The sequence below is a fragment of the Aulostomus chinensis genome, chromosome 6, assembly GCF_037954235.1.
Source record: "Aulostomus chinensis isolate RoL2024-O1b breed Wild chromosome 6, RoL_Achi_v1.0, whole genome shotgun sequence".
In the NCBI taxonomy this organism is placed as follows: Eukaryota; Metazoa; Chordata; class Actinopteri; order Syngnathiformes; family Aulostomidae; genus Aulostomus; species Aulostomus chinensis.
The window spans coordinates 26319041-26331323 of NC_141325.1; the positions used below are offsets into that span (position 1 = coordinate 26319041).

Here is a 12283-nt window from a genome sequence, read left to right on the forward strand (position 1 = left end):
AACACACCGAACCACAACATCTGGGATTTGGCACACTTTTCTAGAGGGAAGATTTATTAAGAAACTTCATTAGTTACCTGCCCACACCCTCATCTTTCCCCCTCCAAAGTGCACAGACATCGTTTCCTCTTACCAAACACTTAGTATTTCAGACAAGTGATTTGACAAAAAGCAGCAAGTGTAAAATGGATTGAATGGCCACAGAGATGCTGGGTGATCCCACAGTAACCACACTGACAGTTCACAGTGATCCATAATTGTACAACAGACGGACCCACCGACACACAGATTAGCTTGAGTTAAAGTCTGGATAAATAAAGAGGCGTTTGCATGCTTACCCAAAACTGTAGACAGCAATAAGAGAATATTTTGACATTGAGGGAAAAGGGTTGATAACACACTTGTCAATGCAGTATGAGGCCAGTTTGATTAGCAGTGACGAACACTGAGAAACAGCCCAGCACACAGTTCCAGTTCAAACCACAATGCTGCCTAGTTTTTGAACAAATTAGTGCAATGACCTACTGGCGTTTGTTAGCTTCAGAAAACCCCGCTAACGGTTTCCTGTCAGAATACGAAGCTAAGGCGCTTTTATTACCCAACGTGCCCGAGTGACGTTTTAAACCTGTTCATTTAGAGTTGCAAGTATCCATCTGACAATATGTGGTTGCAGACACCAGCAGAACTCGCGGTACTTCAGTGGAATTTTGATACATACAAGACAACTTCATATTTTATCATACAGAGATCTAAAATATCCTCAAATAACTACATAGTCAGCCAATATTTTACAAAGTCAGATGGCTTATTTGGTTTCACAGTGCAATCACTACTATACTGTACAAACAAGGCTAGAATTCAAATAGCTAATCTTTTAATCTGCTACAGAAATATCCTGAGTCACGGGACGTAGGTTTTATTACTAGAAAGCCTAAAAAGTGGAATGACAACACAAGTGCAAAAACGGCATGCTTTTTTCACCTTAGCTGCATTTTACCACTTCCCTCAATAAGGCAACAGTGTCATCTGCATAGTCATGCAAAAAAGCATCAAGTAGGTACAAAGTAGAACGACGTCCATTTACCACGAGGTGAAATCCACGAAGAGTACACAGATACAACGTCTAAATTCTTCCGACACCACCCACAGTGTAATCAGCTGCTCGTGACAATGGCTTCAAGGGGACGACCTCAGATCAAATCTGAAAGGAACAAGAAGGTGCCGTTATCTGACAGTTTCAAATGCAAGAAATCTTTATGCGAGTTAATTCAGAGATGTGTTGCCAGTGCCAGTGCAGTGCTGAGTTTGACGCCTGAGGTCTAAGGTCTGGTACTGGAGCATTGGTGACATTGCACAAGTGTTCTGTCGGCTCGAAGGGTTCACGTGACAAGGCTGCTGCGATTCAGTTTTGTTTAGATTCGATTTGAGCCGCAACTTGGAAGAGCCATTCGTTTCCGGGAGCCATTCAGGTGAATTTCTGAACAGAACTGATCAGTAGGCTTTTGATTGACAGGTCACCAGTGATGGTCACTGCTTTGAGCAACATCAGATGAAATCAAAGCTGCCTCTTCTCTCAAAACCTCTGTCGTGAAAGTCAGAATAGCCAAGATCAACGTCAGATTACCAGAGAGGTTTTTTTGACATCACACAACGCATGGCCCAACCCCTAAAATAAGAGGCAATGCAGTAGCAATTTTAAAAAAGGCATGGCTGTCATTGTTCTTCTTCACAGTTCCTCTGTGGAACCTTGGAACAAACCAAAGAACAAGCTCTGCCACTGTGGTTGTGGTTCTTCCGCTTCCCACTGCACACGTCCAAATACACGCAGATTTTTCACTGAAGAGGCTGATTACCAATGCAGTGCTCATTATATGGGGGACGGCCCATAGGTTATGTAACATGTTTTGATCCCAGCCTACATACAGAAAAACGGATGCAATCAAAGACATCCGGAGTCTTGACTGTCAATCATAAACCAGACTGACCTCCTGGCTCTCTTCCCAGCAACAACTTACATGCTGCTCCAGCTTCTGGTATTCTGTGGTTTTGGGTCGACGTGAGGATCTTGATCTCTTCCCTTCTAGAAGAAAGGCAATTATCTGGAAGAAAAAAAAAAAAAAAATATATATATATATATATATATATATATAAATATATAAATAATGGTGAAGGCTTATTTGACTTGGAATGTACATAAAACAACAAAGAGCAGCAACAGTTTAAACATAGATATATAATCAAACTGTCAACCAAGAAAACACCCAAGCTGAGAGACAGCAGAGTATTCATCTTCTGTCTGTAGTCCTTTTCAATCAAATGCCCAAACAAAAACACTATTTAGACAAATCCTAAAAAAAAAAAGAAGTAAAAAACACTTTTACTGGTGCAGAGGAACCTGAAGCCAGCAGCTTCTGATAAAACAGCAAATTGTGAAACAGCCTTTGAAGAGCAGTGTCTTCATTGGCTCAGGCGCTGCACATTCATAAGGCTGCATTTGAGAAGGAATGCGTCAGAGTTGGCGCAATGAGGTCATCCCAAATGAAGGCCACATCGAATGTAACATTATCTTCTTGTTTGCAGATGTGACCGACCCTAACCTAACAGTGTGGGGAAAAAAGCATGCTGTCCACTTTTTTAGCCGTCCTTTTTTAGTAAGCTGCTATTTTCAAAGAAACTTCACGTAGAACAACGCACCGCAAGCTCGCTGTAACACCCTACACCTTGAAAGTTTGGACAAAAATGCTGATCATACGTTTTTTTGCACGCACAAACCCTCCTAAAAATGACCTGCAGACGCACCACCCACCACCATTGTAACTAAATAACACACACACACACACAAGGCGTGGTGGGGGTTTTTTTCTGCTGCAGGATTGTAACAGGTTGAGCTGCAGGTTTTTCCTGCGCTGGTACAGAATGGCAGTTTTAAGATTTGAGGTTCAGGGCTGGAACAGCTAGCAAAGCAAACGGGAAACCCCCCTGCCAGACCATCTCACTAATGCTTAGTTTGGCTTATAATTTACGAGGGGCACTTTTTGAAAGATCTGAACTGAGACACATGTGACGTCTCTACTCTTTGTTTCTGAGCAGACTAATGTAAGATACAAGTAGTTCATTATTAGCCTGAATGGAGGAAGTATTAATCAGGGTTCCCACTCTTGCCCTTAAATTCCTTTGCGGGACGTTTTCAGCGGCTACAGAGGCAAGTTCTTACGTCATCCCCCTCACACTTCGGAAGTGTTCTTTTCTACACTTGTAACTTGCATTTACCCAGATTGTTTCCATGTTTATTACTCATACATTTGATGCGCAGTCTATGACTATAATTTATCTATGAAAAATAATTATGATGTCTCTCGGCACTAAATCCTTCACGGTGTCTGAAAAGTCACTAAATCTAGCGACAAAATAAACTGAAAACACTGGGTTGCAGAACCGCTCTACACGGAAATGCTAATTTGATTGGCTGGTAGCGTCACGTGGGGCGCTGCGCCGGCTAGAAGCAGAGAAGCGCTGTGCCCAGAAAAAGGTGACAACAGACATGCATGCCCATAACTTTTAACCAATTTGCATTCGCTCAAAAGGCATGGGGAGGATCAATAATTTTTAAGGAAATATTAGCCGTTTCCAAGACATTTGTCCTTTTTTCTCATTTTCCTTATGTTTTCCATGAGTTGAAAATTGGTCAATCATTTTCCAGGTCGCGTGGGAACCCTGTTCATGCAAAGCTAACCAGCATCTGATGGTAGTTCTGCATCTTCTACTACGTATTTTCTCATTAAGATTCCACTCAGTTGCTCGGTGGCTGTGTTGGACCAGATGCCCCAACATGTTCCTGTAAATAACAGCCTGAAGAACATGTGATAGACCCACGTGCTAGCCAGTGACTAAAGGTACGTGGTGTTCCTTCTATCAGCACTCCTACTGGGTCATTCTGATTCACATTTACTGTTAGTGTGCCGTAAATAGTGACAGTTAATAACAGAGGGATCTAATTTGACTGACTGCAAAAAACCAACAGAACCGGTAGAGTCATTTCAATATCCGGTTAATCTCGATTTTCCCCTCTCGCACATCAGAGGACACAGATGAGGATGAGAAACTCAAAACTTCAGCAGGCGAAACACAGGAGTTATACATCAGAGAGATTTGAGTGAGAGGAACACTTTTAAAGTGGAAGTACCTTGCGCTTGTTATGGTAAGTGATGTAAAGCACCGCCACCAGCACCACTGTGGACACCAGGTACGCAAAGAAGTGGCTGCTCTCTGCTTCGTCATTGATACCAGATGGGTCATACCGACTTATCAGCCCTGGTTCTTGATTCCTGGCTACCTCTGCTGCCCCTTTTCTTGTGTCATCATTGGCACTCATTCTTGCATGCCATAAACTGTTGTCATCATCATCATCGACTTCCTCCGTGGTGGTTTGCAAATCTGTCTTGAAATTCGCCCCTTCTGGCTCGGTGGTTTTGGTTACAGCCTTTACTGTGGGTTGTACTAGTTCTGGAGGATTCACATTAGAGTATTTCACATTTTCCTGGCCCTCATTTTCGTCTGGATTTTGGAATTTATCCTGTCCACCTTGGCCCATCTGTTCTGGTGGTTTGGTTTTGTCTTCCTCTTCTGTTGTTTGTTTTTTTGGCTGATTTTGAGCTTTAAGGTCATCAGTTTCAGAAAGGTTCCCGTTGATATTATCCTCTGGTTGTGTCAGGGATAAATGGGATTCCACTGGTTGAGGCGCTTCGTTTGATTCACCGGCATTTTGAGCTGAAGCTCCTGCAATCATAAAGAGAGGACAAAAAAAACAGCAGAAAATGTACGTTTTGGTTTTTTTTTTTACGTTTTGAAAGAGATGAGAATAATGACTTGAAACTTGAGAGTCATGAACACTACCACAAACTTCTTTGCTTGTAATTTTCACAGACAGGTAACCTGGATGACTTTTAATACTGCAGTTCCCCCATATTTCCCTCATTATTACCTTGTTAGTGACAGAGCTCATACACATTTTCATTGGTACATTTCTGTGACTTTTCCATTCCTTTTAAACGCCTTTGAGGAACATTTTTGTGACAGTGTATTAGCAGAATGAGATTGCACATGAAAAATATCAAGAAATCCATGCAGAATATTGAACAAAAATGAATGACAAGTTCTGTGGTTTCATCCAACATAAAAAAGTATTAAAGAAATGAAATACTAAGCAAAAGCAATCTTAACTGAACAACTGAACCTAACCCTTGATTTAGATGAATAAACTGTGAATCCATGAAGTGGAGACCTTTGCACGCTCACGAGAACATGGAACGGTTCAATACATGAAAGTGGCAAATCCACTCACTGGAAAAGGACAGACATGGACAGACAGACCAGCCTCAGCTATTTGGTGCTGGGATGTAAAATAGTCAGGCTGACTTGCTGACTCATCAAGTGTCTCTGGGATCAAATAGCACATTATAGGCATCCAGAAACTAAACTAAAAGTAACATAAGGAGGGATGATAGGGTCGGCCTCATTCCCACAACCTCAGACTTTGAGAACTCCCAGGATGGACCGTTTTAATCCTCACTGAAAAAAAAAACTTCCAGTGAAAAGCACCTCATGACATTCATGGCAAACCCGTGTGTTACTTTCCAAAACATCCATTTTCTGTCAGTCTACTGATTGATCACATGATCACTTATTTCAGTTATGTCATCTAGGGTGTGTTGAGAGGAAACCTGAAGGTGAGCAGGTGGATATACAGAGCTAAATAGGATGGGAGTGTGTCATCCATCATGGGACCATTAGACAGGAAACACCCCCAGGGTATAAGGACTAATCCGGCCGGATCTTCTACTCACATACCACAAGCCGAGTATTCTCTCCCTGATTTCTGATGTGACATTCTCTTGCTGTCATGCCAAGCACGATTTCGCATGACAGTTTGTTTTGAGCACAAAATTTGTTATGCTACACTCAGTAGCAGTCCATTAGTCTGTCGTCTATTTCACCTGCGGCGAAAAAAAAAACGTCAAACGTCACCGCTTTATGAATTTACACCATTTAAAATATTCTAATCTCATTCAAGGGCTAACCCCTGTGTTTTGTTGGCCAGCTGGCGTCTAGCTGAGCTAATTAATGAGCAGTGATTAGACACTAATCAATCATGACTCTGATACCGAGGCAATCTTAGCTACCAAACTCCACTCACCTCCAAACAAACAGCAACACAGAAATATTCCGAGTGCCAGGAGAAGCGTCCTCATAGTGTTTACACCGGTGTCACAAGTAAAACTAATGAATTAACGTCTCTCTCCTTTGAGCTCAAGCAGGAACCCACGTTGTCAAGCAGCCGTGGTCGGTCGACAGGTTGGAGGTTTTGACACACGTCCTGGTTTTCCGTGTACACAACAGCAGCTTCTTCTTCTAAAGCTGCGCCACACGGAGGTGGAGACTCACTACTGACCCCAAAAGGAGGAAACCTGACATAACAAGGAAGCGTTACCCTCGGGAAAAGTACAGCGGCTATCAAAAAAGAATAAAAACTCTTTCATCCTCTGAAAAAGGGAATGAGAGAAGACAGATCATTTTTTCTAATTAAACAGATTTTTCAACTTAAATTGAATTTAAATGTGTACAATGTAAATTCAACAAAAAGCATAAATACATTTCTATGTTGTTGAAATCACATCCTAAACTTTTTTTTTCACCCAGAGTAGTGAGCGCTATAGAATATTTTATATTATATAAGTTGATGATGGGTTGTTTTTTTTGGGGGGAGGGGGTACAGATTTAATATCAGGAGCAATGGGGAGGTCTTGTTCCATTTTTTTAATGGTAGGGATATTGTTTTGTCACACTGAGATATTATTAATTATATTTTGGAAGAGTTTTTTGAGTCAAGTCAAGTCAATTTTATTTCTATAGCGCCAAATCACAACAAAAGTTATCTCATGACACTTTACAGGTAGAGCAGGTCCAGTACCACACTCCTTCAATGAATCTACACCCAACAATTCTCCATCAGCAGCACATCCTGCAACAGCGGCGACGAAAACCTTCCTTTTAACAGGCAGGATCGTCGAGCAGATCCAGGCTCAATGGGGACGGCCTTCTGCTTTGACCAGCTGAGGGGAAAGAGAGCAGGAGAGCGGGGCAGAGACAAAGACAGATAATGGAGGAAGACAGATATGCAGAAGGAAAGAGAGGGACAGAGATAAAGAGAGAGAGAGAAAGGGAAGAGACTGATGGACAGACGGGGACGTGAACAGGTGGAGCTACGGGTGGTAGCTTGAGCTTCTTCAAGTCTGCAGCCTCCTCCAGCAGCACCCGGGATCTGGGATGAGGGGAGCCCAAAGGCTCCGGAGAAGAAGACGAGTTAGTAATACATATGAGTATGATTTATGTATGACAAATATAGGAGGACAGAGAGGAGGAGAGAGAAGCCCAGTGCACCATGGGAGATCCCCCAGCAGCCTAAGCCCATAGCAGCATATCTAAGGGCCAGCCTAAGCAGCCCTAACTAAAAGCCTGATCAAAAAGGAAGGTCTTTAGTCTGCTCTTAAAGGTCGAGAGGGTGTCTGCATCCCGGACCGAAACTGGGAGACGGTTCCACAGGAGCGGAGCCTGATAGTTGAAGGCTCTGGCTCCCAGTCTACTTTTAGAAACTCTAGGAACCACAAGTAACCCTGCATCCGGGGACTATGAGCTCTGTCAGGTATGAAGGAGAGGGATATTAATTATATCTGCAATTTCGAGGGGAAGGTGTAAATCAGTGGCTCTAAGGTTAATATTTGATCAAAGAGCTAATTTGAGTTGCAGGTATTCCAGAAACTGAATATCTGCATCAAGAAAATTAGGGTTGGTTAAAAAGGGGGTAAAATTGTGCAAAGGTGGAATTTCCACCAGGCTGTCAGAGCCGAAGCGATTGTTACTGCTATAAAACATAGGTGACATCTGAAGGAGTGGCTGAGAAATGGAGCGTCTGAAATCCGGATGTCCTCGTGTTTGTTCATTGGCTGACCAGGTGTATTCTGAGTGATCTGGGTGTGTCCATTTGTATATATTCTGCAGTTGATTTACCAGAAAGTAATGATGAAAATGCAAAGAGTCTCAGCCTCCTTGTGAGGTTTTTTTTTTTTTTTTCAGAGTGGTCAGTTGTTCTTAGGAATTTTATATTATTAGTTACTTTTGTGATAATCGAATCTAAATACTTGAAGTGGGTGAGCGTCAGCTGGGTTTGAATCAATGAAAATATCTAATTTCCTTTAGGAAATACAGTCATTTTAACACTGCGGGAAAGCAAGCCACCACTTCAAAAGTCAGAGTAAAGCTTGCCCCAACTTTGTTGTATGGTGTGCGCATACGCCAGGCATTACGGTAAGAACAAAGCGAAACTAATTTCAATAAAAACTGATCTTCTGGTGAACATGTTTTCATATTCATTCAGTCAATCATGAATAAATGGAAAGCTGAATTTATGAATTAGTGAAAATGCTGATACCTGAATTAAAGATGAATGAATATTCAAAAAAATAATATGAACAGCGTAATTACTGTAAAGCTTTCTCATGTCACTCAGACATTACCAATCATCAAACAAAATCAAACATTTAGCCCGCACCTCTCAACCAGTGACTTAGAAGTAAAGAGGTTCTTGGATGAGAGGCCAAACGTCTGAAGAAGTCCAGTTGCCTACGACACAACACTAAAGAGACATTCAGATTTAGGATTTCAAAGCTGAAGCCCTTTATTTAAAACAGCTACATTCTATGATGATTCAGATTGATACTAAAAGGAAACGGATGGTGCAGTGGTCAGCTCTGTCGCCTCACAGCAAGGAGGTTCCTGGTTTGAGTCCCGGCTCCAGCACGGGATCTTTCTGTCTGGAGTCTCTCTGGTTCTCCCTGTTCCTGTGTGGGTTCTCTCTGGTACTCCAGCTTCCTCCCACAGTCCAAAGACATCAAGAGGGGATGAAGCTGATTGATACTCTAAACTGACCGTAGGTGTGACTGTGAGTGTGAATGGTTGTCTGTCTGTATGTGTTGGCTCTGAGCTGGACTGGTGACCTGTCCAGGGGGAACCCTAACCTCACGGCCGAAGGCTGCTGGGATAGACTCCAGCATCCTTTACAGGATAAGCGGAAGAAAATGGATGGATGGATGGATAAAAAGGAAACTGTCTGTCTTCACAGACCTGTTTCACTTCAGAATAATATCACACCACCCGGGGGTCCCACCCAGGAAATTTCAGTCCAATCTGATGTACAGTTTAAAAATTAAAGCCCTATATTTACGCAGATATAAAAAAAAAAACATGTCTTGGGAAACTGATAGTTTCCTTTTAATGTCCCTCTGAAAATGTTAAGTTTACATAAATTGAAAAAATGGCAGGAAGAAAAAAAGAGAGTAAATACAAGAAAGAATCATATTTTGTCAGCTGAGCGTCATTTGATTGAACTTATTTCTGAAATTCAGTGGCACAATACTAACAAATGCTCACGCCACATTGGGATGGTTCTGCAAAATATTTGTAATATTTTCATCACTACAAATCTTCAGAACATCTCGGTGAATTGCTTGCCCCAAAAATCATCTAAGCACAGATTAGGCTAAATTTTACACCTCCTACTGTCAGCTCACAGGTTTGGCCATTAAATGATAAGAAAAATACATCACAAATAATTTGGACAATTTAGATTAAAAAAAAACAACCTCTTGAAAGTGTCCATGACCCCGTACTTGTAGAGGGTTGTTAACGCGGTTGCAGCAGTTGTACCAAATCCTATTGTATTTATTGTTTACATATCGTCGAAATTCTCTCAATGCTGTTTGTGGCAAATGTTCAAACAGAGAAATGTAAAGCTTCATCTGTACAATTCCCTTACGCATGCTGCTTATCTCTGGATGTGAATGTATGGATGTTACAGTACAACACGCCAGAAACAAAGGGGGATTATATGTTTAGGCAAGATGCAGATGCCCCCTTTTCAACTCAGCTGACATGTATGTGAATATTTGCAGGTACACATACTGATATGGACATCTTCACTCCATTCTGTTGAGGGATTACTGAGTTTTCTATTAAGTAGCAACTCGAAAATAAGGATTAGTTGTCTTCATCAAATAAATATCTAAACTTTAAGCTAAGTTAAAAAAAAAAAGATTAAAAAAAAAACCTTAAAGGTATCACAGCTTATCTTGGAGTTTGGGAAACCATGCAGCTTTTTATTAACATTAATTCAATGTAAGCAGTCAGAGTGAGGAAGAACAGGATGAGTGAAACGTCTCATAGAAAATAAAATTAGAAATGATTCTATTAAATAAGCAGCAGGTTATCAATTACAATTTTTGCAAAAACCAAAGTCTTGCCTATTACAATTATCCAATTTGAAGGAGGAAACAAAAAAATCTCATTACAAGTAAAATCAGAGAGAATCACTAAGCACGAAGCAGTAAAATGAAGGGGCTGAGGACGGTCTAAAAAAAGAGTAAATTTGACTTTAAAAAAGTCTGAAGTACATTTTCCTCGACTCATATTTTCCAGAGAAAAGGGGGTGTTGTATGCTCGCAGTTGAATATTCTGCCACTGCCATAAGAACTTTCTATTTACAATTACACAGATCATATTTAAAAGAGTTTCTGTAAGTATAAGGAGATATTCTTTCACTTGAAGTTGACAAAAATACACTTGATTGGAACTTTTTTTTCAGTACAATGACCCCTTTGTTTTTGAAATGATAGGACCTTTTGTTGTAACGCCCCCTGCAGGTTAGATACCGAAATGTCTGATGTGTCATTATCGTACAGCAGATGGCAGTAGTGATATGTAGTGTAAGTATAAAAAAAAAAAAAAAAAAAAGCAATAGCAATGATGTCTTTTATTAACCTCTCAGTGTACTTACTCTTGTCAGCCGGGTATTTTGTCCTGCACTTTATTGGTGTCTTATCCTTTATAATAAACTCTTTCTAGAAATAAGAAGAATCAAAAAGTCTGGAAACATAATTTCTGAACACTGTCAAATAATATCATTATATGGGTTAAATAAAGGTTGTGCAGAAGCTTGATAGATAAGATCAAAATGTTAATTGGGGGTGTTTTACATCTCAGCTGGGTGTGTGTGTGTGTGTGTTGGGGGGCTGTTGTAATGAATACGTCTTAATTGTGGCAGGCTATTTGACATTTGAAAAGTCCAATGATCCCTCTCATTCTTGACATACATTTGCATTTCCATCTTTAAGGTCAAATGGGTATGAATAATACATTAACAAGGTTCTTAAGCTCACAGTCAGCCATACCTGCCTCCACAAAGGCACCAGCTGAGTCTGGCTCAGCTCGGTGAATGCTACACAAACGATCAATTAATATCACTTTGGGAAACCACATGTGACGCACACCCAGCATCCTGTTACTAAGAAGAATATAAGGTCATGAGTCAATGGACGATAGAGGCTTTTCAGATTCAGCTTATATATTTTGTGTTCTTCATCGTCGGCCATTTTTATTGTGTGAATTTAGACCCGATGATGGAAATGTATTCGTGGGCACTTTAGTTTAAAGCCTAAAGTCGTTACAGGACTTCTGAAATATCCTCAATCAGACGGTTCTAGGTGCAACATTACGTGTGCGATTTATCAAAGGGTTAACCTGGAATACATTCGAGATCAAAGGAAGGCCCAAAAAAGAACCTTGGCAAGAGATTGGAAGAATTTAATGAGCAAAATTAACATGTATTAAATCTGACCTCGTGCTTACATGGCAGATGTTGAGCGGCACAGCAACCAGATACATTTTTAGTGGTAAACAGTGGCGTGTTCCTTCCACAGCGCAGAGGACGCACCTTTTTGCTGCATTTCAAAAACATATGTGGTTTAAAATGGAGCAAAATGCCTTGCGTATACAACAATTTAATTGTAATATGAGTAGGTAATGCGGTATTCAGTACAATTTAAAACAAAAAAAAAGGAAATATATTTATTAATCAGCTCCAACATGGAACAAGCAGCATATTTTCATGGGACTGTTTTATAATAAGGGGCATCGGATGCATGGCCTTGAGGAGACTGATTTGTTGCGGTTTTTGACAACTCATTACCTGTAATTTCACTGACGGGTGGGTGAGGTGGCCCGGGGTAGGCCGCCAGGACACCAGAGACCAGGGTTGGTGTCTGGAGTCACGTGAGACACAATGGCAAACAAGCAAAGACTAATTATGGCGAATGGTTGATTAAAGCGGCGCAGAGGAGAGTCGGTTACCTCTTACCTGATGAGGAGAGAGGTCACTTAATCACGACAGCAAATA

At 41.0% G+C, this 12283-nt stretch overlaps 1 long non-coding RNA gene across 1 annotated transcript in view; it reads right to left on the reverse strand.

Moving 5' to 3' along the window:
* The window catches only part of LOC147260576 (uncharacterized), a 4629-nt gene extending 191 nt beyond the window's left edge, over positions 1 to 4438 (reverse strand). The window contains exons 1-3 of the long non-coding RNA XR_015116626.1: positions 4299 to 4438; positions 2016 to 2099; positions 1 to 1201 (exon numbers count right to left, since the gene is read on the reverse strand). The exon at positions 1 to 1201 is cut by the window's left edge and continues 191 nt beyond it. This is a non-coding gene — a long non-coding RNA (uncharacterized LOC147260576). The remainder of the gene's footprint in view (positions 1202 to 2015; positions 2100 to 4298) is intronic.
* Positions 4439 to 12283: the final 7845 nt, after the last annotated feature.